The 25,000-nt window shown below is 36.2% G+C and overlaps 1 long non-coding RNA gene across 1 annotated transcript in view; it reads left to right on the top strand.

Moving 5' to 3' along the window:
- LOC134736312 (uncharacterized) overlaps nucleotides 1–25,000 on the top strand; it is a 241,263-nt gene that overhangs the window by 138,439 nt on the left and 77,824 nt on the right. Inside the window, exon 3 of the long non-coding RNA XR_010120256.1 lies at nucleotides 14,948–15,013. This is a non-coding gene — a long non-coding RNA (uncharacterized lncRNA). The remainder of the gene's footprint in view (nucleotides 1–14,947; nucleotides 15,014–25,000) is intronic.

The following is a 25,000-nucleotide window of genomic DNA, read 5'->3' as shown; positions in this document are numbered from 1 at the left end:
CTAAAGCATGTCACATGATAATCACTTGGTAATTGTAAAATATATATTAAATACTACTGAAATGAAAGTAAAAAGAATCAGACCATTTTAAATCTATCACCTTTCTACTTTGTCACAGCATCCATCAATTTTCTTACTTACCGTAAGAAAATGTGAATTGAATTTGCTTTCTAAAAGTGCATGTGTTCTTTCTACTGTTATTTGATGGAAATTTTGAATAACTTTTTGTTTCTTATAGAAAATATAATCAATAATCAGTGAATGAATAGTGTACATGTCTCAAAAAGAAGATCTATCTTTATTATAAAATTCTGAAAAGAAATAAGAAGTCAGAACTTACTATTTTAGTTTCATATTAGACAATTGCAAAATCATTATAAAGTGAACCAAATTTATTACTTCATTTAAAATAAAATTACATAATGCCCCCTTATAAATTGTTGAACAATAAGGCTTTAAAAAGTAATGTAAATATCTAACTGCTGTTATTACAATTACTTTTCATTTTCTGAGAAATTAGTCTATAATTATAGCTTATAAAATATCAAATTCTGTGGTAGAAAATGAAAAAAAACACATTTTATCTTCTGAGTATAAATAATACATTCTATTAAACTGATATAAAGAAACATTTCACAAATTTTTTAAGAATTTTCTTTGAACTAGATTAAAGAGACAGTTATTTCTGAACTGCAGTCTCTCAAATTGCTAAGTCAATTTTCCAAGGTATAAATGTGATACAAAGAGGAGCCTCTTGCCTCTGTAGGCTCTTTGTTGGCAGAAACAATATTTTATTTATCTCTGTGTCCTCAGCATCCAGTATCCTGAAATATGGTAGTAGCTCAGTAAATTCCTCATGACTGAGTGCCTGTATCTCTTCAGGGTATCCAGGAGAATACCCAATTGTGGTTATTCTTTCCAGTGCAGTTGCTTTTTCCTTAGAGAAGATATCTATTTTGTGGAGCCTACATCACAAAATAGAAACACATGTGAATATTAGAGTAGATATATTTGGTTATGTTCATACCTGTATGGTCTATCTGTTCTATCACATTTTTCTAATTGTTTTCAGATCAAAACGAATGTAGTAAAAAGGTACATGGATCTATAAAACATCACTTTTTAGAAAAGTAAGATTATTATTAATCTAATAAAATGATGAGTTCAGTAGTTTTGTCAATTAGAACCAAATAAATCTGATGCCCAATATGATTTCCAAACTCCCCAGATAATTAGATTAATCTCACATCTTGATTCATGATATGCTATCATTGTTCACCCATGAATGGCCATATTTTTAAAAACATAATTAACTAGCCATAGAATGAACATTAGTGAACTTACCACCTGGACAAAGAACTAGATGAATGGTAACTAACATTTGCCTGGTTTTGCTTCTCTATTGTACCTCTCACAGAATTATCTTGACATTTGTGTTTGTAATTTCCTTTTAACTCAAATATGTATGCCTAAAAATATGTTATTTAGTTATTAGTTTCTGAACCTATAAAAGGAGTTTTATAAATGTAGTTTAATATGAATCAGAACTGAATAAATGTATGCTTAGAATTAATTAATTCATACTTAACAAAATTCTGCAAATAGTATATTATATTCCAGACATTTTATTAGGCTCTATGAAATGAATCAAAATTTGGCAATCTCCAAGTTTTGCAGGGGTTCTCATTCTTTTGGTGAACACAGACAAGTAAACTTATAGTTATTATGTGATTTGACAGAGAAAGGACTCCTAATGCTTTATGATACGTACTAGCAAGTGGACTGAGTTGAGCCTTGAAGAATGAGCAGGATTTACTTAAGCAACAAGGGATAATGGCATTCCAAGGTTTTTTTATGTTTGCATGATATATGTAAACTGGTAGTATAAAACAAAGCTGGAAAGGAGGGCAGAAACCAGATGGTGAAGAGCTTTGCAAACCATACACAGTCTTAAGGTGTTTCTTTGTAGCTTATAAGAAGTCTGGGAAAATTTAAAGAAGATGGATTAAATGGTCTGTTTTGCTATTTAGAGAAATCGTCCTAATAGCAGCCAGGAGGATAGGTAACAAAGAAGTCAAATGTGGTCACCAGACTATGACAATAATCCAAGTAAGAAATGTTGAGGATTGATCTCAGACAGAGACTGTGTTGATGGAAAGAAGTGAGAAATTTATAAGGATTTTAGATGAGAATAACAAGGCTTGTTTACAAATGTGAATGATCAATAAGAATTATGCTGAAAGGTGAGAAATTTAAGATTTCCAGATTTCCAGATTTGATTACTGAGTCACTGGTAAAACCATTAGCCTGGTCTAGAGAATTTTGTGAAAAAAGGTTTAATCAGGGATCATGTGAGAGTGTGAGGAAGGAGTTTAGTTTTGGACCTATTGAATTTCCTAGAACCTATAGGACAACAGCTAAACATATAGTTGAACACACAAACACAAGGTATTATACTAAGAGTTCTGAAAAATTCAAAATCAAACAGCTCTGAGCCTCAGCAATTTTTCTCTCTGGAAAGGAATAATGCAAACACCCAAGTATCTTTTAGATTTCTAGGTGACATCAAACAGGAGCAAAGAATGCTGTGATTTATCAAAGAGAAAACTCTCTTCTGTTTGTGTGATCAGGATGGGCAGCATGAGTGAGATATTCCTTGAGGTTCGCCATGCTGGATCATGAGTGCTTTGGTTAGCAGAAATGGTGGTGAAGGAAGGAAGGAAGGAAGGAAGAAACAGAGGCTAGAGAAAGATATTAACAGAAAGCAGCATGGTATAGAGGCAGGGTGTGTGCAATACGTTTATAGCTATTCCAGTCCTTCATTCTGACTACAATTTGAGATTCAAAAAGGAGACTAGTGAATAACAATCTGTAATAAAAATTGGAACAGATTCGGAAGAACGTTGAATGCTAGGAATTGTAGTTTACTTGGTTGGCAACCTCCTTGGGGGTTGGAGCTATAAGCTCAAATATGGTTTTAAGGGTAAAATGATCGTATCAGAGTTTCACTTGAAGAAAATTAATGAGATACAAATATATGAGGTGAACTGAGGAGGACAGAAAATGCTTGTGAGGACCCTGTTTAGAACCCTATTATAATAATCAATAAAAAGAAAATGGAAGCTAAAAGGACAGCAGAAAAGAAGGAATAGAATGGATGTGATTTCATATTATTTACAAATTTTTCAAATTAAAGATGAAAGGAAGGAGGGAGCCAAGGATGGTTCTAAGAATTTGGGTCAAGCACTTGCTGGGAAGTTTGGTGACAGCTATGTGGGCCTGGGATCATCCCCGATGACTATGTGTTGGAACAACTTTATGGGTCTGGGTAACTAGGAAGAAATAATTTATCTGAGAAGAAACAACTACCAAAAATAGCAAAGCCAGGAAAGATAAACACTAAGAACAATTTAAGTCATTTAAGACTAGCTTGGGCAGCATGGTAAGACCTGTGTCTACAAAAAAATAGGAAAAAAATCGCTGGATATGGTGGTGGGTGCCTGTAGTTGCAGCTTAGTCAGAAGGCTGTAGTAGAGGAATCGCCTGAACCTGAGTAGTTGAGGCTGCAGTGAGCCATGATCATGCCACTGAACTCCAGCCTGGGTAACAGAGTGAGATGCTGTCTCAAAAAAACAAACAAACAAACAAGAGTCATTTCTTACCTTTGGATGAATAGATTTTTCAAAATTATGGGCATAGAGGAAAGACTGCAAAGGGACATGGGATTTTTCCTTTATTTTACAAAAAGGTTTAGTTTAAATAAAGTTCCACAAGTTATTTTCCAGCTTTAATATTCTGGAAGTCTAAGATTCTGTGAATCTTAAGTCTTCTTGAGAGATTGAAAAGCAGATAAGTAGAGGTGTTGTGTATAAGGAAGGCTTGATTTTATTTGTCAATAAAAGGCAATGATCAGCAAGGGAAGAGAAAGTGACAAAGGAAAAAAAATGATAATGATGGAGCAAGATCCCTGGATGAGAGCTAAAGCAGAGATGAGGATATCTGCTGTGGCAAGCCGATGCAGCTCCACAGGAGCACTGACGAAAAAGGAGTTGGGTAAAGATGGAAGAAGGCTAGAGAAGGGATTTGAAGAAGTGCATTTCATTGGGCTCAGCCCAAGTAGTAAATTAACAAGTGACATTTCTCTTCTGGGAATGAAGGGGTATGGAGAGGGAACTGGAGGGATCAGTAACATCTGCGATCAGGAGTGCAACAGACAAGAGATGCACTGAAAATTGCCAAACAGCAGTGAGGAGCAGATTCCTTTGTCTACACATTCCTTTGTCTGCATAGCCTCTCTGTATGATTTCCTTAAGCAGAGAGTGTTGATCTAGAATGTTTAAAAAGATATTCATAAATGAATATACTTGTCCTGTAGCCCTCTTCAGTGAGGTTAATTGAGGCTAAAAAGCCCAGTGACATGCAGGCCTGACATGGGACAAAAGGCATTTGATACGACCTGAGAGGGAGATGATGTTTCTGTGATCCATTGCACTTCATTTTAAGTAAGTAGTATATATAGATTGTTGGAGAGGATTTTCCTCACCACAATTTCACATCCACTGAGCCCAAATTATCACAGTGGACAGTATTTTAGCTTTTGATAGAGGGTAAAAAGGAAAGCAGGGTGAGAAGTACTGAGCCAAACCTCTTGTCTGATTTTATCCTGCCTTAGAGAATCTAGGGTACATAGAAATGCAATGTTTTAAAATATTGGCTACATACAAAGATCAAAGAAAGGGATTACAAAGATAGCTTAATATATTTTAATGAGAAAATTTATACACATGTAGAACATAGCAGTGGTAACGTGATGTTTGGACATTTTCCAAGTGAGTAAAGAGAGTCTTCAAGTAAACTCTTAGAAAAATCTTTTCTGTCAGTGTCATCTATAAAATTCCCTGGCTTGGAGTCACAGCTGGGAAACTGGAGCAGGGTCAAGGGCACATAGCATTTCTTAGCACCAACAGATCCACAGTAATTGGACTTCAAAACCATGCTGAGTCCTTGTTTCTTAAAAACCAAACTGAGAATTATGTAGCATTTAACAACAAATAATATTCCCTGGCCAAAATCTAATGCTCCACTTGTAGACAATGGACAATCTGGACTCATTCCACCTGCTTTTGAAAGCTGCCAAATGTTTACTTTCTTCTAATTTTGTCCTGTGTTGTGTTTTCACTCATAACACATATTTTGCACCAAAAATAATTTAGTGGGTTAGTGGGAATAGAGTCATAAATGAGGAGAAAATGGAGAAACTGCTGGCTGGTAGAACAGCCCACGATTAATAAATTGTGCAACATGTGATTTGGCAGCTCTTTGATTCACCAGCAGAGTCCCCTCCCTTGTAAATTCTAGTTGGCTTTCCCATACGTTATTATGTGGATTCCTTATAACCACTTCCCTTTCTGATTTTCCAGAGACAGGGTATAAAGTTTCCCTAAACGCCAATAAAATGTGAAATCTTATCCCTCTCTTTAGGCTGGCTTTGTGTAGTCATCTTCTAAAATAAGAACAGCAAATGTCTTAAACGTTGCTATTTTCTATTTTTATGTTCATTCAGTAGTTAGAATTCTTCACAGTTTTCATTTCAATGGCAGTTTGTTAAAATTTGAGAGATAGATATTAATAGAAATTGTACGTTTTCTTTTTGCCTTTAAAAATAATTAGTTTCTCATAATGCTGTGAAGAAAAATCTACATCCTTAAATTAGTACAGATTATATACTAATTTCTCCACCTAATCAAAATCTATAGATGAATAGACTTGAAAGAAGTATATTAACTTCAAATCCATTAACACATAATTTTAGTTTGCTGTTGTATTCCTGAAGTAACATAAAAACACTGGGGTTTAAATGTTGATTCTGTTTACATAATCAGAGAATATTTGTTTTTTATGGAGGCAATATATTTAGTCATTGTTATTAATTGTGACACACTAAAAAAGGATGCTTTACTGTATTTTACTATACTGAAGCATTTGTTGACAAGCTTTTAAAAGGAGGTTTTCATTTTGTGCAATGGAGGAGTGGCAGGATATAAATAGCTTTCATCGTGCGCAGTGTCTTTGGAGAATAATTTTTTTCTTTCTTCTTTTTTTTTTTTTAAATGGAACTTTGGCAAGGAAAAGCCTAAAATATATACACAGCATTACATCATTTGTATTAAATCATTTTGTGTTTTGAGGGCTTTCTAGATTCAGAGAGTAAAAATTAGTTAGAATGAAAAGATAAATCGTTCAATATGCCCAAAAGCCTCAGAACCCATGTTCCCCAGTATCAAAAAAGTTCATGGTATACTTATATCAGACCTGCAATGTATAAGCCTTGAATGTTTAGAAGTTGCCTTGGAATGCAACTGGAGAAACAAAATTTGCAAAAAGATTTAAGTAAGTTTGGGATGAAGGGAGTTGTAGCTTCATTTAATTTTCATTGTTGTAACTCTCTATAAAATTTAAGTAACGCAAGTAATATTTTGAGGGTTCTGATATGCTTTTCTCTTTTGCATTTCTGACTACATGACTTTCCTGCTTATTGGACTTGAGCTTTTCCCCGCCTCTGGGGATGGGATTAGGGGTTGGGTAGTGTTGTATAGATTAATACATTGGACATGCTTCTGAAGAGAGAGAGACTTAATATTTAGCTATGTTTGCACAGAAGACAATAAGCTTGAAAGCCAGGTTTAGGGGAAGGGAAAGAATTGTCCAAATTTCTTTCACTTACATTAAGATATCAAAGATCCAGCCTGAAGGAGCCATACATAGAGTTAGGCCTCTGTGTGGATAGAATGTCCCCTCTGCTTCCCCCAGTGAGGCACTTTCATGGTAGAAAACAGGACATATAGAAAGTAAAAGGCAACTTCCTCTCTCTAGCCTCAGGAAAACATGAGAAGCATTGGAGAAAGAGGGAAAGGAAGAAAGAGAAAAGTAGTCAGATGTGTGTCTCTAATTCATGTGTCTCTAATTCATGGTGTGTCTCTAATTCATCTGCCCAGGAGGTATGTTATATAATCAGAGTAGGACAATGAGAACTGGATGGCGTCAGCTAATTCCCCATCTATAAGAAACAAGGAGGGAGGGGGTTCCAATATAGGGTAGTTTTTTTGGTCTAGCCAACAGGACAGAGCAGCATAGTTAGAGAGGATAGGTCGGGCTGGCACACATCAGCCTCCTTCAGCTCCTGTGGTTCGTTGCTGAGATGAGATCCAGGGGTCTGTAGGGTGCAGCGGTTGGGGTTTGGTGAGCCATGGCCAAGACTGCAGTGGGCCATCAGGCTTGGGGACTGATGGACACCCAGCAGAGACTTGGCTATGAAACCTGTGATAACTGTAGGGAAAGTCAGCAAAGGACAGATGGTGGATGTGCCAAGGGGAATCCCTTTCACCCAAGCAATGGGCAATGAGCTAATCAGCTGTGGAGTTTAGAAACAGTTTAGAGATAGATGCCAGCAGGTGCCCAGGAATTAGGTGGATTGGGATCATTATGCTAGAAACAAATGGATACAGCCAGTATACATGTGGAGGTCTGTTTAAAATAAGAGCTGGGATAGGGGTTGTCAGAGAAGAAGCAGTATTAGCTAAAGAGACTATTTGCATATGTGTACCAGGCTGAGTTTTAAACTGGATAAAGTTTTAATTTTTCCCTTCACTAACCAGTAGGTCATGGCTCAAGAAGAAAATTAGCTTATTTATAAGTTTAAAAGAAGAGTTACATTTTTTAGCATGTTTGAGTACATTGACCCATCTATACTTTCAGCAAAGCTCTGGACTCATTATTAAAATTGCTGGTTGTCTATTGAGCAGCATCACTATACCTGTGTCATGTGATGTCATATCAAAACTTTTATTATACTCAGAAAGTGGCAGTAAAACCTCTACTCCTTATGCTTAAAAAAATCAAAATTATTTCATAGTTCTTTGCCAATGCTAGAAGTCATAAACTAATGCTTTACAGGTCACAACATGCTTGTACATATGTTTTACTTGACCCAAGCAGTATTTTTAAAAATAAAGATAATCATTGCAGCACTATTCACAGTAGCCAAGACATGGATTTCAACCTAAATGTTCATTAATGGTAGACTAAATAAAGAAAATATGGTACATGTACTCCATAGAATACTATGCAGCCATAAAAAGAATGGATCGTGTCCTTTGAAGGAACTTGGATAGAACTGGAGACCATTATCCTTAGCAAACTAACGCAGGAACAGAAAACCAAATACTGCATGTTCTCACTTATAAATGGGAGCTACATGATGGGAACACATAGACACAAAGGGGTAAACAACAGACACTGGGGCCTACCTGAGGGTAGAGAGTGGGAGGAGGGAGAGGGGCAGAAAAAATAACTGATATTGGGTACTAAGCTTAGTACCTGGCTCACGACATAATCTGCACAACAAATCCTTGTGACGAAAGTTTACCTACATAACAAACCTGCATATGTACCCCAAACCTAAAATTAAAGTTAAGAAAAATGTATTGTACATTGTAAAATTGCAAAGAGAATAAATTTCAAATGTTCTCACCACAAAAGATGTTAAATATTTGGGTTGGTGCATATATTAATTAGCTTGATTCAATAATTCCATATTGTATTCATAAATCATAACATCACATTGTACCCCATAAATATATACAATTGTAAATTGTCAATTTACAATAAAAGTGTTCAAACTTAATGCCATAAAAATATGACAGAAAGATTCATACCAACAAATTTGACAAAAAAGAATTAGAATATTTTACAAAATCATGGATTTCTGGTTACTGTTGATGGTATCTGGAGGTCTAGCGTCACTGTGCCTGCATTTCTAAACATCACTGATTGCTAGAGCTGAGTATTGGCTGTCCATTTCCTAGGAGTGATAGTGTTTCACTTTGCCACTGTTCCTATTATTGCCTCTACCAGGCATGCTTCACCTATACCTCTAACTCCCTGGCATTCTTTGACATTGGATATGTGACTTGTATATCCAAAGGATAAATTTCTTCCTTAATCCTATACGCAGCCCCTGACAATGCCCACTGAACCTATATTTTTAGCTTCATCTCTCAGTCTCTCTCTATAAGTTCTCTACTCTTCAAACACAGCAGAGAACTCTTCATTTGTGTTTGCCTGATAGCATTATTTTCTTTCTTTATGATGCTTGAGGTCCCCCTGCCTCTTTTTAGTCTAATCAAACCTTCCAAATAAAAGAGTTAAGTCAAAGCAAGACAACAGACATTTTCTTAAATGCCACTGTATGAGAGCCATTGTGTTGGATGTTGCTGGAATCCGTTCCCATAAGGCGATTACAATATTTTGGGGATATAACACATAAACATTAAATTAAACATATAGTGCATTGGATAACAGATCACAAGAGTGACAGAATGGTGTAATGAGGCAGTCTAACCAATGGCACCATGAAAATCTTCATGAGTTGCCCACATCATCTGCATCTCCTTAAAGCAGAGAATCTAAATCCTGGTTTTTATCACGGAAGAGCAGCTTTATTTCAAGGTCTCACTAAAATCTCAATGTTAAAAATATATGCATTTAAATTTTAAAAATCTAAGAACACAATGCACATCTCGATTTCATGTATACATACACACATAGAGAATACATAATGCACATTTACTGGAAGTTAATGAAGATTAAAAGCATGCATCTGTAGTTCATGTTTCTTCCAATTTCTTGGTCAGTGGTTCTTCAAAGTTTTGCAATTTAAAACTTAATACTATGAAAACATTTATAGTTGTTTTCTATTAGTTCATCTAAGTAAGAACACGGTATTTTTCTCACTATATTAGAATCTCCACAGAAGAATTTATTGCCGTGAAAAAATATGTTCTAGGAAACAAGAGAAATTGTTTTTTTCTCATTTCTGTCACTGTCAGGACTTGCCTCTCCATGCTTAGACCTAGCAGAGGAATCCTGAAGATATCCTGCTGGTAAGCAAGTTAACTGTTAAATAAGGCTCTAGGGTTAAAGGTTAACAGGCATGGATTTAGCAACAACTTTTTATAATAAACATGCATCACACCAATTAACCTAAACACCCTATTATATTAATCATATTTGATTGATTTTATTTCAATTTTCAGCATTCCCACCTAAGAAAATTGCTGTTTCTCTAATATTCCTGGGACTCAGTCATTATTATCATGTTAAAATTAGTTCCTCTATTGGTCATATTGACATCAGGCATTTAAATGATTATTTAATATAATAAATAAGATCTAAATGGAGCTTTGCTTAAACTAAATTAATGCTGCTGCCTCTTTCTTTTTATTGATTTTCATGAATTATTTTAGTTGGTCAAAATAAAATAGCATATAGATAAGATTATTGTACTAGAATACATATGGCAATTCATTTATCTCAACCAACTCAGTGATTAATTAATGTAGGTTAATTAATTAACCTTGCTGTATGCCATCCCGTGGGGTTAATGCTAACCATCCATCTATATACTTCTGCCATTGCTGAGGCAAAGGAGTAAGCCATCACTAGGAACTGGAAGATTTACAATCTTCCACAGTCATACCTACATATGGCATAGCAAAAATTATACACGTTACTATTTGAATAGACCATTACTCCCAGCTTTAAAAAAGTAGAAAAGAGGCACAGAGAGGCAGAGAATGCTCCCTCCCCCTCCATCGATTTCCCAGGTCACTACTGAAAGCTTATCAGGCCTTGGTTTAAAAATCTCTGTTCCTTGGCACTCTGCTACTTAGCAACTAAATAATTCTCCCTTTCCCCATTTGTTCTATTCACCTTGCAACTTAAAAGATGAAAAATATTTATCCCCGATGTGTAAATTAAATATGCAGGCATTCAAATTCAGTAGATTTTCATACATTGAAGGATGTCAGGAATGTAGCTAAATGCTAATGTTATCTAGGGTATCTCTGATGAAATGGGATTTAAGTGTGCTTGAGTAGCAAACTTTTATCAGATAGAATGGGATATTTTACCAAAATAATTTATTTAATGATCTGTACTTTCCAAATTTATAAGCAAGTATTTTTCCTTAGAAAAAAGAGTGGAGGGGTTCTTAGGGCTCCTTTTTAGTGAACAACCGACCAAAAGGATAATTCTGTAGTAATTTCTTTTTTTTGAGACGGAGTTTCACTCTTGTTGCCCAGGCTGGAGTGCAGTGGATGATCTCGGCTCGCTGCAACCTCTGCCTCCTGGGTTCAGGCGAATCTCCGGCCTCAACCTCGTGAGTAGCTGGGATTACAGGTATGCGCCGCCATACCTGGCTAATTTTTTATTTTTAGTGGAGGTGGGATTTCTCCATGTTGGTCAGGCTGGTCTCAAATTCCCAACTTCAGGTGATCCACCCGTCTCGGCCTACCAAAGTGCTGGGATTACAGGTGTGAGCCACCACGCCCGGCCAATTCTGTAATTCTTAAAAGCCGGTGTGTAGAATGGGAACATAGTGGGGTTCTCATTACAATAGTTTAACTTTCCCCATATTAGGAATATGTGTATGGGTTCTATTTTATTCATATAAACCTTTATTGTTTAACAAACTCAAAGAAATAAAGATTGAAAGAACATTTTATATTCACGTGTATACTCATTGCAATTTTCATGTTTTTTCAACTTAAATGTTTTTAAACTTTAAAGTTTCTCTAAACATTTGCTTGAGCAAAGAAGAATCTGCACTTTAGATATAATTACCAGAAAATGCATAATTAGAAAGAAACACTCAAATGCACAAACACATCAGTCTAGTAAAAAAATACACTGCTGATAAAGCTTTCTTATCTAAATATTTGTTAACGGTTTTGCCAGAACAACAATCACCACAAAACACAGACACACACACACACACACACACACAATGGAATAAGCTTTAATTTAGGACCACAGATTGTGTAAAGCAAGCTCAGATAATTACAAATTAGGCAAAATCGTGGTTAGCTTAATGAAAAGGCTCAAAAGTGTGCCAGGCCAATGGCAAAGGACCGAAATCTAAAGACAGACAAGCTTTTCTTGATTACAGTGATTACATCATGGTCATTAGAATTTAAAGTAACTAACCCAAACACAGACATCATATCTTCATTTGATAGCTGTAGTCTAGTAAATAGTGGGAAAGGATGTTATGTATGGATTAAGCTTGATGAAATGAAAACAGACATTCTTTTTGAACCTGTCTGGCGAAGAAAATAAAAACTTCAGAATCAGGCAGTAAAGTTAGCTTTTAAAGTTCAGTCTCTTTGATTGGAAGGGGTCTGTGTAGTGTTTTTGGCTATTCTTTCTTTTATAGAGAAGCCACTGCAACAACTAGTTATGCATGACTCTTTCAGCATGCAGTCTCTAGTCAAGTCAGATGTTAGAGACCGACTTCCTGATACTTAGGCCAATCAGGAATTTTAAATTTTCAAAGCATGATGAGGTGCTAGCAATGGTTCAATATTTATTTTCTCATCAACTGTAATACAATTAAACCTTGTGTGAGTCTTAAGTCTCCAAATGTTGATCCTCAAACAGTCTGCAGGATCCTGTCCTGCTCTGCATGTAGCAATTCATGCTGAGAAGACAAATGCTTTGCTCAGGGGAAAGAGATGCATTGGGTTACAGTTAGAGCTACATACATGAAAGCAAGCCCACTGGCCCCTGACCCTGAACCCCTACTTCACAGCATTACCTGTGGGAACACTGCCTGAAGAGCAGTATTTAGGAAGATCAGGGAAGGAAGGCAAAAAAAAAAAAAAGGTGGAGGTACTAGAGAAAAACAACAGCATCGAAACAGCGTGTTGGAGTTTTTCTGTATTACCTGTCCTATGGATAGAAGATCCCAGCTTGTTTTAAGAAAACACAGCCATTATTTCCTTTCTTGTGTTTTTGGATTCTGCACTAAGAAAATGAAGACATGGAAGCAGTGGACTAATACATTGACATTATATAACCTTAAGAAACAATGACATTGTATAACCTTAAGAAAAAAGTCTGAATTTTATTTATTTATTTATTTATTTTTAATTTTTTGAGATGGAGTCTTGCTCTGTCACCCAGGCTGCAGTGTAGTGGCTAGATGTCAGCTCACTGCAGCCTCCGCCTCCCGGGTTCAAGCAATTCTCCTGCCTCAGCCTCCTGAGTAGCTGTACTACAGGCCTGCACCACCATACCTGGCTAATTTTTGTATTTTTAGTAGAGACAGGGTTTCACCATGTTGGCCAGGATGGTCTTGATCTCCTGACCTCGTGATCCACCCACCTCAGCCTCCCAGAGTGCTGGGATTACAGGCATGAGCCACCGCGCCCAGCCAGTCTGAACCTTACTAAGACATTCAGTGTAAGTAAATACAAGAACACTCATGTTGCAACTTCAGCATTATCATCATCAAAAAGCATTTATTGAGTGTCTGGACTCACTGAGCATCCTTGAACCTACTAAGTTTAAAGTACTTAAGAAAGAAACTAAATCTCATTGTAAACACAACTCAAGCAACATGAACTGATATCATCCCCTTAAATTGCGCCTTAAAGAAACCAGGTTGTTAAAAGAAAAACTGTGTAGAGACTACATGTAAATCTTGTATGCTTTATCACTCTGGTAAATAAGTGGTTTCATTTTCTACTTTACTGATGTTTCAAAATGGTCGGAGGAACTCACAAAAGTTTCATAGCAATTCTCAGATAAGGTTTTATCATCAAAGAAAACAAACTATAGATAAAAATTAATCTTCCAAAATGCATTTTCTTGGATCATGTTTTCTGGAAATAAAAGTCAATGAAACTTGTAAAGTTTTACTTTATGTGTTTTCCAGGCATCTGCCTCAGCCATTGCCATGAAATGTTCCTCCTAGCTGAGAAAATGTGCAAATATAATTGTGTTGCTTGGAAACTTTTATATCTATTAATATACTAAGAACCTGAAACCCTAGCCTGCTCAGTTAGAAGCCAGAGAGGTGGTCACGCACAGAAGTTCCAGGAAGCAAATGTGTGTGTTCGACTTCTTTCAGGGCATCATATCCCAACTGATTCTGATTTAATTGTTTCAGTAGGGACCAGGCAGAAGCATCTTGTAAAATCTCCCTAGGTGAATCTGATATTCACTGTGATCTGGTTTGGATTCTTTTACCTATTTCTAGTCATTAAAGCGATGTTACCAATACGGTAGTGACTGGATTTTTCAAACAGCATAGAAATTACTATGATGATTCCACGAAGAGATAAGTTCCTGGATATCTACAAACTCTGATCACTCTCATTTCTCCTGTTAATCCCTGCAGCCATGCCATGGGAGATAAGAGAGAAACAAGCTCTAAATTATATTGAATTGACTGTATAGAGCTTCTTAGACACTAGCATTTTTCACTAACTTGGATATAGACCTCACTTAGCTGTCCTGGGGGTGATGAGGCCCCAGCTTCTGAGACGTTTATCACTTAAAAAAGTGGTATATTGCAGTGACGATTATAAAAACTAATAGCACTATACGGATAAAAGTCGAGTTGGATTCTAGTTCCAAGGGATTCAGCAGAGGCTGTAGGCAGATGCATTATCACACTGAAGGGAAAACAAACAAACAACATCCATACATATACATAGAGTTCGAGGTAACAGGAAAGGTAAGCACTGAGGCCTGAGGAACCCAGAGCTGGTCAGGAACCCAGACAGAGTGGGTGAAGAACCCAAACATGAAGCAAGGAAGTCAATGTATGCAGTTGATAGATAACTTGGAAACAGAGGCCATGTTCTTCCCACTTAGAAATGATATTCATGCTTCTAGAGTTGAACAATGAGATCAGGCAAGTGGATAAAAAATATCTGAAAGGGAAGACAAAGCAGTAAAATTTGAGGCCAGTTCTAGGTCATTCATCATTCAGAATTCCATGGAGCTGGTAAAGAAAATAAGTAAATGACTCATATGCGTCTGCTTACTGTTCTAGAGACTTCACATATATTGTCACACTTAATTCTCATTATAATTACAGATAAGAATTAATGCACCATTTTTCAGATGAAGAAACTGGAAATTCAGAGGTGTTAGCTTGTCCAAGGTGTGTACTTATTAATGATAGAATTAAATTTGAACTATCTGCTTGTAATAAATGTTAGAAAATTTCCTCCCTTTTATTTTATTGCTTTGTATTTTATTCCATTATAATTTCTGTGATCCAGAATAGAGAATCAGATAATTAACTACAAAGCGTTGGTGCTTTCTGTAACATTTGTGAAATTATAGAGTTGTTTTGCTCATTTTTCATGTTTTTGTATTTTCATTTGCTCGGTTTTTTCTTCCAGCTTTGTAAACTTTGCTAGAAATATCTGAAGTGCTAATATTTGGCAATGTATGTTTAAATTTTCTAACATCAAGTTTAATAACCTTAGTAGAATGAAATATGTAAAAACAGAGCTTACCTTTATGATGCAGTGAGTATTTTTAACAATGACTTCAAATGGTAGCATAAGTTTACCAAGAATCTATGACTTTGGGATAACTAAATGATATGATTTCAGATTTTGTTGAAGCAACACACAAACATGAGCTAAATTACTGAGGTTCTGTTTTATTAAAGATATAGTATTAAAATACAATTATAATTTTTTGAACCTAGTTGTCCGTATAGTAAATTATTGAACTGTTCACACATCTAAAACCTAACCTATGTGGATTAGGAACTCACCCTTTATCCAATCTTTGCTGTTTTAAAACTTTTATAATATGCTAATATTTGAATTTAGAGAAAATTTATAATTTTTTTTTTTTTTTTTTGAGACAGAGTCTCGCTCTGTCACCCAGGCTGGAGTGCAGTGGAGCAATCTCGGCTCACTGCAAGCTCTGCCTCCTGGGTTCACGCCATTCTCCTGACTCAGCCTCCCGAGTAGCTGGGACTACAGGCGCCGGCCACCACCACACCTGGCTAATTTTTCGTATTTTTAGTAGAGATGGGGTTTCACCATGTTAGCCAGGATGGTCTCAATCTCCTGACCTCGTGATCTGCCCACCTCGACCTCCCAAAGTGCTGGGATTACAGGCGTGAGCCACCGTGCCTGGCCTATAAAATATTTTAAAAGTCACAGCTTTATGTTTTAAAATAAATGTCTGCTGTAGAAGGCAGCATCAATCCCAATCAATAAATCAACCAGAGTTTATTAATCCTTTTCTACTTCCTGGATGCTGTTGTACAACCAAGAGAAGGGCGAATAAGACCTGGCTTTGCTCTCAAGAAAAATATACAAAAAATACAAAGAGAATACTCTAAGGTAGAGTTAAGTAAACGAGTATTTAAATAGATACTTTCAATCCAAGACATGAAGGAAGCAGAAAGTGAGGCTTGGAGATGGGTTTATAAAGGAGCTGGCATGTTAAATGAATGCTCAACAAAAAGGTATTATTTAAGGAAAAGTGGCAACAGCTTGTCAGACATAAACAAAGAATGGAAGGAAAACTATGTCATGGCTAGCCAGAGTGATGTGCTCATTTTAGAGAAGTGATACTGAAGACAGAAAGTAAGCCAAGATTACAGACAGCTTTATTTTCGTAGCAGTGTTTTAGACTTAGAACAACTTGCTGAAGGTTTTTAAGGTAAGAACTGTTCTTAAAAGGCTTTGTTGTAGATCAACTGGATGAAGTTTTGCAGAATGACTTGGAAAAAACATGTAGTATCAGTCACCTCAAACATTTATCATTTCCTTGTGGTGAGAACATTCCAAATCCTCTCTTTTAGCTATTTTGAAATATACATTATTATTAACTATAGTCACCCAGTGGCATAATAGAACACCCGAACTTATTTCTTCTATGTATAATGGTATTCAAATAGGTATTGAATTTTAATTTTTTTCTTGTTTTAGTATATATATATATTTTAAAAAGTCCTGTTATTGTTGAAAACCAAAGGAATTTTGAAGGAAAAAATAGGAGCTTAAATACCTGAATACTATGGCTGTAAATGATAGAAAAATTAAATATGACTCCAAAAGGCATTTGTAACAGTGGTACAAATAACAGAATGGGAGCTGGTTAGTCAGTGGATATTAAAATTCCATTTTGAATGTAGTGACAGTAAATTGAAAATATCTTGGAAATAGCTGAGCACATGAGACTAGTGGTCTGTTCTGAAGCTGGAGATTTGACAGCAGGGAAACACTGTGACATAGTGAGTTAATGTTCATACAAATTTAAGGCTTGTTATGACCCTTTCTCTTTGTAATCTGGGTGACCTCAGCTAAGTCATCTAATCCTTGGAGTCTTAGATGTTTTGAAAATAAAAGTTGTCTTTCAAAATTTTGGTGACTAGCACTTTGTAGGCACAATTGAAATGTTAGTTATTCTGAAGAAATAATCATTATCAAAAAATTTATTACAGCATCTCCATTGCTATTTCGCTTTAATTAAAGATTGTCCTTGGCATACTAGTTGAGAACACCATCATGAGTTAATATGATTTTTTTTTAAGTCAGGAATGTTCTAACATGGGTACTTTGGCCTAACACGTACAAAAATATCTATTTGTTTGGCAGAAATCTTTTCTCAATTAGATGCCTAAAAGAACAAAACATCATTATATGAATAACTTTGTTTTTTCTAAGTTCATCTTCTTAAAATACTATATAACATATCCCAAAGGATATTGCTAATTTGAATCTCCTATTTTTGTAAAGCTAAGAAACGAGAAATGAGAAATGGTCATTTCTGTGTAGCTAGAATGTGCCTATCAGAAATGATGCCTGATGAAATGTGAAAATGCTGATTAATGAAGGAGAGATTGTATGGGTCTGGAAATGCCCGATAGCCCAGCACTCCAGGTTGCATCTGAAAGCAAAGAATGGGGGAAAATGTTCTGGTTTAGCCTCTGAATAAAAGAACTTCAGTCCCCGTGACTGCCCATCTGGCATTTTTCACCAACACCAAATTCATTAGCAATGATTAGTCCTTTTCTCCAAACCTTTCACTCAAAATAAGTAAATAAAAGGAGAGTTTAGGCAGTAAAAGATCAAGGGACAGTATCTCTATTTTGAGATGTCCTTAAGTTATCCTGATTGGTCAAAGCCTAAACAAGCATTAAAGAAGGAGGTACATGATGAAAAGATGAATTTTCCCTAAACATCTCCAATGTTATGTTCTGTGTTAGGTAACAGAGAATTTGGTTAAAGTGATTCACATATATTGACATTTTTTCAAGTGAATTTAGATAAAAAATGACATGGAAACATCTTTTTATTTCATTACCTCAGCCTTTACTTCCTTAATAGAAACCCTCACTATATAAAATTTTCATGTTTTTTAGCTCAATTTTTAAAAAATATACGATGTTACAATAAAAGATCTGTTTAATACTGAGTCATCATGTGGTCGATTGGACCTGCCATCATTATATTGGTTGATACTGAAAAGCCAATAGGCTTCCTAAGACTTTAGTAACCACCTTCAACCTTTATGTATCAGCAGTCAACTCTAGATTTTAGGACTCAGTTTTGAAAGGAGAACAGAGAGAGGGAGATGGAGGGGGAGGGAGAGAAAGAGAAGAGACACAGAATTTAAGAATAGAGATTTTCTTGAGAAAATCCCTAAATTATTCACTTCTCAGAAGTTGCTCTTTTAGAAAGTGATTTCTGAAAATCATGATATAATGTGGCTCACCTAGAAAAAAATCAGGATTTACAAAACTGTTAGAAACCTACATCAATTTTTTGATTAAATGCATATAACATAAAAATTAAATATTATTCAACAATTATAAGAAATAAAGAAACTTATCACTATACAGTGACCAAAATACTACAGTACTACACAATCATTTTGATATTAGATTTCATATAGGTTGGTACAAAAGTAATTGCCGTTTTGACCATTACTTTTTTTTTTTAAGAGGGAGTTTGGCTCTGTTGCCCAGGCTGGAGTGCAGTGGCATGATCTCTGCTCACTGCAGCCTCCGCCTCCTGGGTTCAAGCGATTCTCCTGCCTCAGCCTCCTGATTAGCTGGGACTACAGGCGCCCGCCACCAGGCCCGGCTAATTTTTGTATTTTTAGTAGAGACGGGGTTTCTCCATGTTAGCCAGCATGGTCTCAGTCTCCTGACCTCATGATCCATTAGCCTCCAGAAGTGCTGGGGTTACAGGCATGAGCCACTGCGCCCGGCCTGGCCATTACTTTTAATGGTAAAGACAGCAATTACTTTTGCATCACCTAATAAATATGCTAGTTAACAGCGGTGAGAGAAATAATATAAGTTGTTTTATGAAATCCCATAGTATAGTGCCACATCTTTTCCCAAGCATATTTTTATTTATGCCTGGGTAAATTCCTATTACTTGTTGCTGTCCATTCTTTTCATATATTAACCTTGTTTCTCATATTCTCATGTTCCCTTACTCTCTTACTCTTAGTTATATTTTATGTTTTTGGAAATTCATTTTGTAACAAGATTTGTGTATGTAACTACACATTTAATATCATGCATATTTACTATGCACTCCTGATAACATCTACCATATAAAGAACATGCATTTTAAGAAGTATGTTGCCAATAGCCACAAAGCTTTTATTGTGTGTGTGTTTGTGTGGGTGTGGGTGTGTGTGTGTGTGTAGGGGGTCCTGATCTGTAAATGTGTTCTCAGATACAATAATCTTAATATTGTTGGATTTTTTTTAAAGGGATACAATGTGAATAGGTAACACTTATTGAGCACTGGGCTAAGCCATACACACACAGCCACACACACACACAGCCACACACACACACACACACACACACAGAATCCCATTTTTGCTCATATAATAACCTTATAAAGATAGAAACTATTTTTATCCTCATTTTAAGATTAAAAAAAAGGTTTGAAAACAAGTAACTAGAATGAAGGTACATTGTAAATGGTGGGACTATAATTGAAAATCTTGAGCTCCACATGGTTGTAAAACAGAATTCTCAGAAAACAAGATAATTTTCATGTATACTGGCATAGCTATAGTGCTTACGGCCTACAATTTTGGCTAGTTCTGTCACTGAGAGATTAATTTTCTGCCATTGGATATTCCTCAATACCAGTTGTCCGTCATATTTCCCAATTTCCTGAAGGCTAACAATGAGGGTGTGTGTGTGTGTGTGTGTGTGTGCAGGACAGGTAAGGGAGAAAGGATTTCATTGAGAGTGAGTTCTTCACCAGACTGAAGGATGCTGAATACTGGTCTGAGTATCTCCTTGCCTTGGTAATGATTCCTTTAGAGTTCTAGGGAAGAAGTATATGGCACCAGAAACAAGCCTTTGGGTTTAGATCATTGTTCAGTTTGATAACTTGTGAGTAGGGACTTCTGATTGTGATTAACTGGTTGGTGCACACTGAAGTCTATCTTTAGCATGCTTCAGCATCTCTCTGATGGCATTAGTAGATGAGGAATTTACATGTTTGTTTTCGGAAGAGAATAACTAAATGCCTAGAATTAGTACTAGCATAGCAAAATTTTAGTGGTGAGTACATGTAAGCATTTTCTTGAAAAATCAATTATTTCATAATAGTGGTAGCAAAATTAATTTGTCAAATATTTATGACAAAGTCTGTGCCAATTCCTGCTTCATTTTTACCTTGATCAGGAACCTCCAATGCTGCTAATGCTCTGTTTTCATTGAAGGAAACATCTGTTGCCTAAAATATTAATAACTCAAACAGGTCAATGTTAAGACTGTGAAACCTCGGAGTCCATTCATTGGTTATTTTTATTTGTTTAACTATTACAAATAGGCACTTCATCTTTGAAATGGAACAAGCTGTGTAACTTTATTAATGAAAATTAGAAGTCTGAACTATTCTACTACTTGGCTATGTAAGTGGTTTGTGATAAGCAATACATCCTCCTTTCATTAAATGTTCTAGAGATACATTTTCCTGACGTCCTTAGTCAGTTGATAGCTTATCTCTGCAGGAGCCATGATTTAGTTTTGCAGATCTAGTAGAAGGAAGAATTTCCAATATATTTTTTGAAAAACTAAAATTTGATTTCCATCTGGACAATATGGATTCTTCATTCACAAGGCTGTAAAACATCTCTGAATAAAAATTTTCTAGCATGAGATCTCTATTGAGGAGGAGTCTGGGATAAAGACTATTGGATTAGAAGTCAACACCTTTAAATTCTTGTTCTTCTGTAATGTCGAACCACCCTGACACCTTGGTTACATCGCTTAATTTCCCCGATGCCATTCTTTTCAGTTGTTAAACAAAAACTTCAGTTTCTGGGGACTCTCCTTACTCCAACTCAGTTAATGACTACCTGTCCCCTCCAGTTTTGTTTGGGACCAAAGTGTGCCCATTGCCATTCCTGTGGCTGTGAGTGCTTGTCACTTTGATACATCCTGAGAAATGAGTATTTGGCTTGTTTAGTGACACTAGATGAAGACTAAAGTTTATGAAGCTGCTGTAGGTTTCATTGTTTTGGCAGCACTTTTTATTATCACATCTATGTTTTATAAGTACTGATTAATATAGAGGAGACAACAGATTTTTTTTCTATTAATGTTTTATATACTATAATCCTATTTTTTTAAAAAAAATCAGTTATTTAATTGAAACATTTTAAAAAGGATTTGTTTTATTTGTGGGGCTCCAGTTTTTAAAAAAGTTAAAAGTCATCTTAAAAAGTTAAAAATAGGGCCGGGTGCAGTGGTTCACACCTGCAATTCCAGCACTTTGGGAGCCTGAGGCTGGTGGATCACCTGAGGTCAGTTCGAGATCAGCCTGACCAACACGGTGAGACCCCTGAATCTACTAAAAATACAAAAATTAGCTGGGCATGGTGGCGGGTGCCTGTAATTCCAGCTACTCAGGAGGCTGAGGCAGGAGAATCGCTTGAAATCAGGAGGCAGTTGCAGTGAGCCGAGATCGTACCACTGTACTCTAGCCGGCGCAACAGAGCAAGACTCGGTCTCAAAAAAAAATAAATAAATAAAAGCTCAAAATAGGTACATGATAACATCAAATAAGAGAATTTAAAAAGCTGACTTTTAGCTGTGTTGAACTCAATCTTATTCATGAAGAAATTTGGTAGTATACATAGTTGGCTCAAAGGTAATTATCTGGCAAAGCTGAAATTTTATTGTGATAAATATTGTTAGTCATTGTATATTTATGCTAAGATGGACTATTCATATGTAAATTAGTCAAAAGCTGAAGAAAAGGACGAGTTAAATCAATGAAAGTATTTTCAGAGTTGATTTATATGATAATCCAAAGTAGTAACTTAGTTATCAAAGACTATGAGTCTAAAAGCACAGGTAAATTCCCTTCCATTAAAGTATCTCTTTCCTACTTCCCCATCCACCTCTAAAAAACTCAGTAGTTTCTAGACTGTGACCTTTGCTGAGACTTAATATTCTAAATCAAGTTATTATACTAGGTTTCCTAATGCTCTCCTTCACTCTGTTGAAACTCTAAGTTGATATTTAAGAACAATTCATGCAAACTTTGAAAAAAAGTACCATTTCCAGTTAAAAAAAAATCTTAAAGCTACTTTGAGTGCTGTCCAGGAAAGAAAACAGATTACAACTTTTGATAACATAGGAAGAAAATATTATTATCACAGCTTGAAATCTGTTAACAGGAACTTTCTTTAGGGAACAAACATTAAAGTACAACAGAAATTTAATTACAAGAAGATTTTCCACTTGTCAGAAATATTTGCATTAATGTCAGTAATAACTACAATAAAGAGACTATTGTCTGGTGCTGGGAGAAAAGGAGATGAAAGGGATCCCTGAGTCCGTTACAGACACACTAAAGGCACGTTGATTATTGAGATTTTCTTTTGGATAAACTGAAACAAAATATTGAGTAAAAAAATATTAAAGCAATATTCATTCATTAGTATCATATTGATTGTCAATATTTCACCAGGGAATTGTCGGGGCTACTATTTGCCCTTTTAGCCTGGTATGAAATTAGCTCATTGAGTATATAATATTTGTGGAGAAATGTGACAGCAACATAAAAGAACATTGAGATCTTTTATTGATTGTTCCTTTGCTTTCCACCCCTGAGTTCAGGGCACTGCTTATAGGATAAGTTTCATGAGCTGTATCTAATCTAGATATTGAATTTGTTTAGAACCTCTATCATAATGACATTGCAAGAGTGAGGGGCAACAGGAGGTCCCTGGCAGATCAGGTAATCCTTTCAAATGCAGTGTTCATAGGCCTCTTTGTGCTAGTGAAATGAATATATTGCAAGGAACCAAGAGTATTCTCATGAATTAATTTTCGTTATCCATCTAGAATCTCTTGGAAAAAAAGGAGCACTTTGCAGAGCTCTTACTATTTGTGAAACCCTTTGCATATGTTGTTTCACTTGTCCTTACAATACTTTCTTCCCCCATTTTTTTTTTTTTTTGAGACAGGATCTTGCTCTGTCACCCAGGCTGGAGCGCAGTGGTGCAATCTTGGCTTACTGCAACTGCAACCTCCACCTCCTGGGTTCAAGTGATTCTCCTGCCTCAGCCCCCTTGGTAGCTGGAATTACAGGCTCCTACCAGGATGCCTGGCTAATTTTTGTATTTTTAGTAGAGACGGGGTTTCACCATGTTGTCCAGGCTTGTCTCGAACTCCTGACCTCAAGTGATCCACCCGCCTTGGCTTCCCAAAGTGCTGGGATTACAGGCGTGAACCACCACACTCAGCCACAATACTTTCTTGATGTGGATATAATTACGTTCTTTTCAGATACATCAGAGAAGTAAAGTGTATTTCTTAAGGCCATTTAGCTGGAACACAGTGAAGCCACGATTCAAATGTAGGACTGCCGAGTTCACAAAACATGCACTTAACCACACCATTTTCTATAGCTTTGGTGAGCAATTTGAAATATCCTTTGAGACCAGTTTCAACGTCAACATAATAAAGGCAAAGCTTTTATCTAGTGCTTCCAAGCCTATGGATTATGTACCCTTGAGGGATATCCTAGTTAATATAATGCATCTGTAAATCCAAATATACTTCAAGCATTATCTATATACAATGAAGCTGTTACATCCTACATTTATTAAATGTAAATATCTGCATATAAATAATAAGATATAAATCCAATTATTAATCACCATTGATTTTTAGGAGCTTTGTTCATTATAATTTTCCTAAGCAATTTTGTCAAAAAGGAATAATTCTAAACATGTGGGGTTAGCAAAGTTATTGTTATGATTTCTTACTTTCAAAAGGGGTTCTTGTTCTTGAAAATGCTAAGAACTGCCATTTTGTGGGGTAATGATTTGGACTACTTTTACTCATATCATTCATTGTGCATTCATTCATTCAGTAATTAAACAAATTCTGGTTGAATATCAACCATATGCCAGACATTATTTCTAGTAGCAGTAAAGAAAATGGACAAAGATCCCCACTTTTGAGGAGCTTAAATTTTGGTGTCATGTATATTATGTTATAATGTATATGTTGTAGCACAGCCAGAACTGTTTTCTTTTTTTTTTTTTTTTTTTTTTGAGACGGAGTCTTGCTCTTTCACCCAGGCTGGAGTGCAGTGGCGCAATCTCGGCTCACTGCAGGCTCCGCCCCCCGGGGTTCACGCTATTCTCCTGCCTCAGCCTTCCGCGTAGCTGGGACTACAGGCGCCCGCCACCTCGCCCGGCTAATTTTTTGTATTTTTAGTAGAGACGGGGTTTCACCATGTTGACCAGGATGGTCTCGATCTCTCGACCTCGTGATCCACCCGCCTCGGCCTCCCAAAGTGCTGGGATTACAGGCGTGAGCCACCGCGCCCGGCCTGTTTTCTAAAATAATCTTCACCCTACATGAAGATATTGCCTTGGTAACCTTTTTTGTAGAGTTAGAGTGGGAAATGATTCAGACTAGAATCCTGTAAGGTTCTGACAGAGGCGATTTTGGAAGTTTGGATTGGATAAATTGTCAATCAGGATCAGCTGTATGCAATGCCTAAACTCTAGGGTATTGCCATAGAATGTAGCCTTGGTGATCTAACTCTTATTAAAGCTCGTTTTTTGAAAATTAATACTAAAAAAACAGCCTGAAGTATGTGCATCCCGA

This window comes from Symphalangus syndactylus, chromosome 3, assembly GCF_028878055.3.
Source record: "Symphalangus syndactylus isolate Jambi chromosome 3, NHGRI_mSymSyn1-v2.1_pri, whole genome shotgun sequence".
NCBI lineage: Eukaryota > Metazoa > Chordata > Mammalia > Primates > Hylobatidae > Symphalangus > Symphalangus syndactylus.
The sequence above is the reverse complement of the archived record's forward strand: the minus strand, read 5'-3'. Positions and strand labels throughout refer to the sequence as shown.